This window comes from Pteropus vampyrus, unplaced genomic scaffold (genome assembly GCF_000151845.1).
Source record: "Pteropus vampyrus isolate Shadow unplaced genomic scaffold, Pvam_2.0 Scaffold117, whole genome shotgun sequence".
Taxonomy (NCBI): Eukaryota; Metazoa; Chordata; class Mammalia; order Chiroptera; family Pteropodidae; genus Pteropus; species Pteropus vampyrus.
In genome coordinates this window covers 472,951-478,125 of record NW_011888898.1, presented here as the reverse complement: position 1 = coordinate 478,125, position 5,175 = coordinate 472,951, and the positions used below count along the sequence as shown (strand labels likewise).

At 48.8% G+C, this 5,175-nt stretch overlaps 1 protein-coding gene across 1 annotated transcript in view; it reads right to left on the bottom strand.

The window, feature by feature from the left end:
- Window positions 1-4,857, bottom strand: part of ZNF217 (zinc finger protein 217) — a gene marked incomplete at its 3' end in the record, with an annotated part of 15,755 nt that extends 10,898 nt beyond the window's left edge. Inside the window, exon 1 of the mRNA XM_023534080.1 lies at window positions 4,600-4,857. The remainder of the gene's footprint in view (window positions 1-4,599) is intronic.
- Window positions 4,858-5,175: the final 318 nt, after the last annotated feature.

Here is a 5,175-nt window from a genome sequence, read left to right as displayed (position 1 = left end):
CCAATACATAAAACAGTGTAAGAACCCATTAAAAAACCAGCATCTGACTCTAGGATAAATCTTCTCTGTGGAGGAATATGTCCTTCAGAAACAACTTTGGTAAATAAAGCTTCAGAACAAAAGCTAAGGAATTAAACTAATTCTCTCAGACAACTTACTCAGCTGTCTTTTCAGGTTTAGTAATTTTATTTCTCAACTTTATCATAAAATTGCCAAACTGACCCCAAATTTCCAGTAACTCAGTTATGTTGTTACCCTGGGCAGGAAGTAATGGGGATGTTAAGCACAATCAGTCAACAAATGTTCGAATGTAAAGTTTTCTAATGAGCTTTCCAATGTCAGGCACACGAGGGCAACTGTTGGGGCAGCTGGCTGGGCAGGGGCTGCCCCGCCATTTATCTGGAAGGTAGATTTATACAAGAATCGAGCTTGCTCATCACGAGCTGCAGATTTCAGGAAAGATGGTCCCTGTACTCACTTCCTCAAAGTCAGAGTCCTATCTGCCCTCATAGTCTCACTTCAAAACCCTTTGCCCCATGTTCCACCAGCAAGTCGCCTAACTGTGTTTAGGAAAAAAAAAAAAAAAAAGAATCCAAATAACCTTATTCCTAAAAGCCAGCATTTCAGTCAGGTTGTTTTACTGTGCCTAACATGAGCCCACTGGGTTAGAGTGATCAAGCCTCCCTCACCCAAATTTAAGAAAGTTCCTGTTTTCTTTGTGTAACTCATTCTTTCTTCCATGTGCACTTAGTCAATTCCCCTCCCTCCAAAGCATGGAGATGAGGTGTACGAATCCAGCCTCTTCCCACCCCCCCCAGGTTTCATTTACACGCTGCAAGTAAACCCTTCACTCTTTGGAATATGTAATATGACTGTGATTCCTTTAACGCTTGTTCTGTAAACACCTTCTAGGTTTTTATTTTGCAATACCTCGGTAATTTCAAAACTATTCTGTATATTCCAATTGCAGTCATTTAATTTAAAATCTCATTACATTTATTTTATTCTATTGGAATGCCCATCAGTATCTAGAACTGTCTCATGTTTTTACTCCTACTGTATAATTTCAAGGCGTGGGAGATACCTAGCCATTGTTTAGTACCCTGGATTCACCTTTCCACTTCACTTACTAACCATACTGCTACAGAATTAAACTGAAATAGGGAATGAGGAATAAAAAATTTAAAATAAGTCATACCCAGCAACCTCAAAAACCATAACTCCCAGGCCACACTGGCACCCATTCTGAGATGGAACAATCAGAATTGAAATTTTTTTTTAAAACAAATGGAAACTAAGCTTCATGTAAAACATAAGAGGTCCAATCATTACAGTCCTAAGAGTCAGATAAAAGCATATCCTTTTTTAAGTAGATTGTAAGCAGTCAAGAGTCATTAAAACTACTCCAAAGTTCTTATCAGCCAATACCATGTTTGTGACAACTTCAAGAAAAGAATGTAATTTTGTAAAGTGGGAAAACAGCACATCCTTCGGGACCCCTGAGGCTCTCATCAAGCATTTCAGAGTTAAGAGTGCTCGGGAGTTGGGAAAAGGCAACCCTGCTGTGGCAAAAACATGCCATTTTGTCATAAATACTGTTAGAAAAGTGATTAACATTTTTCTGAAATGAAGTGAGGGACTCTGTCCTTGCCAGGCCATTATACTCCTTAATTATTTCATCGGTTTGTAAGTGACTTGTTGATTAAGTCTTCTTTTCAGATTTCCTCTTTTAAAAGGACCACTGGAAGCAAAAACTGGGGTTGCTATTCCCCCCAAGTTCCACTGCCAAAAACAGAGGCTTACAAGAGTATGCAAATCTCCCTCCACCTTAAAACTTAACAGTAAAGGCAAAGTCAAAACCTTCCCTCCTCCCTCCCCTAGTATGGGGTGGGGGGAGCGGGAGATCAAGCTATTATCTAAATAGACTATTCTTCAGGTTAAGGGGGAAAATATTTTCTACAAATTTTATCTAAGTGGTGTATTAGTTCCTTCTTGATTAAGAAATGAAAGGGAATAATATGAACCCAAGACAACTGCTAAACTTCCATCTCACAGATTTAAAAAAAAAAAAAAACAGTAAAGGTCAAACTTCACAAGCAACACGGTGTTGTGAAGATAAAGACTGAAAGAAGTAGGACACTAGAGAAAAAATTCTATGTCCCTCACCTAGAAAAGTCAATCTTTCCCCCTACTTCCTCCTCCAGCATGCAAATCAACGTGCACAGCTAACAGAGCAGTCTTCCTTCTTCCACCAAATAATTAAAATTCCAAACCATCGGGTAATAAACCCAAACAAACTGAATACATTCTAAGTTTGTTTTGTAGCTATTGGCTTCTGGATTTTTAAATAAGGCGCTGCCTCTAGAATTTAATACTTATATAACATTAAAAATGGCAGCAATGGAGGGGGGTGACTTCGACTAAAACACCAGGATTAACACACACACATATACACACAGTACTACAGTCTTTGGAATACCGAACAAAACAGTATCTAAAATAAATATGACTTCTCAGAAAAAGTCATCTACCATTAAGGACACACCTTAAAAGTTCTTAGCACACATTAACTAAGCAAGCACAAACTAGTGGTTTGACTGTTATATTTTCAGACAAAAAGCAATTAGGTTATATTACTCTGCACTTGTCACTATAGAGACTGAGGGCTTTTTAGAAACTCCAGATTACTAATTCCCAAAATAGTATAAAATTTAGTGTTTTAAGTCTTATTTGATATCAAGGCAGCCCATCCACTCCGGGGGGGGGAAGTATAGTAAAAGGACATTTTAAATAGACTTGACTCAGAGAAAAGAGAAGGTAAAAGGCCTCCTAAGACCCTACCTAGTCGCCAGGCCTGGCCAGCAGCTGTTGTTCCCTGCCTTTCTTTTGTTGAGCTTAATCTCATGTCAACTCATTCAACCAACTCAAAAGCGATGAAGACATAATTGAATCAACCTGAACTAAATCAGACCTAGGCTTCTTAAAACATACAGCTTAATGGTTGCAAACGATCTAGAAAACCGGGAAGCCAGCCAGGCTGTAGTATATACGCTGGCCAATAACACACGACCCCAAACTGGCCGAAGGACCACGACAACCGCCATTTAGTACACGTTCAGGAATGTTCAACGCTTCAAGCCCTACAGGCTGACTCGGAAATATAAATTGAGGCTCAAGGAATTTCAAAGCGGAATAACACACCAAAGCCTTAAACTCCGACATGACTTTCCTTTTCTCGGGGGGAAAAAAAAAATAAACAGAAAAAAAAAAGTTTCTGTTGCTCCAAGTGTGAACAGGCTACTGGGGTCCCAGAAGTGGCCATTAGTGGCTCTTCACTGCTCCTGGAACTAAACCTTGAGGAAAACGCCCCGCCTGGCCACTCTACCCGCCCAAGAATCCGGCTTCCCGTCCTCGGTGGCCCTACCCCAAATCCTAAAATGTGGGCTCCAACCCGGGACCCGAACCGCTGTGACCCGCGACGCGCAGGTACCGGCCCGAGCACCTCGCAGGCCGGATCTCGCCCGCTCAGAGCAGGACGGCCGAGGCCGCCCCAAATCCAGTCTCCCCGGCCCCCAGCAGCGCTCTCCCCTCCCCTCCCCTCCCCATCCCGTGTCCCTCGCATTTGGGGGCCAAATCAAAAGTGAAGAGGGCTCTACATCTGAAACCGCGCCGTTTCGCCACTCAGCGCCTGCTGGCAGAAACTTCTCTTAAAAAAAATAAATAAATTAGAAACACTTTTGGGCTAACACTTCAATCTGTCCTGCCCCTTGGAGTTCCTATTCTGCTTCTAGATGGCTTTGGGTCTCCCACTGGAATTGAGTTATAAAGATAGTCTTTAAGCGTTTAAGGGTTATTATAAGATTTTTTAAATCTTTAAAATTAAAGAGGATAATTTAAAAAAAAAAAAAAACCTAATCACACATCCAGGAAACGCAGCGCCCGTTCACCGCCTGCTCGGAGATGGGCAGACCACCAGGACTCCCGGGACGGATGTGGGGGGCGCCCGGGGGCTCGCTGGGGTGCGCATCGGGGTCCGCGGCCAGGCCAGGCCCCTCCCCCGGCCCCTATCGACTCGCCCTCCGCCCGGCCAGTGTGGACGGTCCCGGCCATTGTTTGCGGGGGACGCCTGTTAGGACGCATTGTTTTGGCTGTTTCCAACTTGCTCGGGCCCCCGTCCCCCCATAACCGAGTCGGCAAGCCGGGAGACCTGCCCGGCGGAGCCACCCAACTTTTCAGGAACAGCCCCCCACGCGCCCACGCTCGCAGCCCCCGGGCTCCCTCCGGCCATCCCTTGGCTCCAGACCCGGGGAAGGGGGACTCCCCCACCCCCAAGCCATCGCGACTATTTCCAAGAGTGAGTGTGATGGTAAAACACTGTACACGCCGGGGGCTCGCCCGACACCTTCTCGCCGGGTGGGGAGGGGGCGCCCTAGAGGAGCGGACTGGAGTAGGAATGGGGGGGCGGGCGGGGCGACCATCCGGGAAAGGGGGCGAGACAACGAGCGCCGGAGACTCGAGAGCGGGCTCGGGGGGACGCCCGAGGGGCGAAGCGGGGCGCCCCCTGGGGCCCGGCGCGGGCGGGGGACGCGCCCCCTTTACCTGCGGCTCCGGCTCCTCGGCCATTTCCTCGCTCGGCGGCGGCCGGGACTGAACTGACACCACACGAGCGAGCCGAGGTTTGAATGAGGAGGGAGCAGGCGAGGAGGGGAGGGGGCGGGGAAGGCAGGAGGGAGGGGAGGCGACGCGGAGTTTCTCTCGGCCTTTTGTGCGGACACCTCCCGGATTCCGCGCCCGCACCGGCCCCCCAAAAGAGACGGGGGGCCACCGGCCGAGAGCGAGGCCATCCCCCCACAGCGCCTCAGGGCCTTGCGCCTTGAAGACCCCCCTCCAAAAGAAGCGCCCCCACCCCCACCCCACCCCCGCCCGGAGGATTTGGGGGCCGGGCTCACCTCGGGCGCGGGGCTAAGGTGAGCGGGGCGGGGGTGCGCACGGGGGGCAAAGGCGCGGGCGCCCCCTACTCGTCCGCGCGGGGACAGTGCAGGCGCGGGGGGTCCCTAGAGCCGCCGGGGCGCGGCGCGTCCGGCGCTCGGGGACTGTTGGGTCAGAAAGTGCTCTGGGAGCAGCTGTTGCGCCCTCCCGCGGCTCGGCCGCTCGGAAACGCCCCGCCTCCTGCCT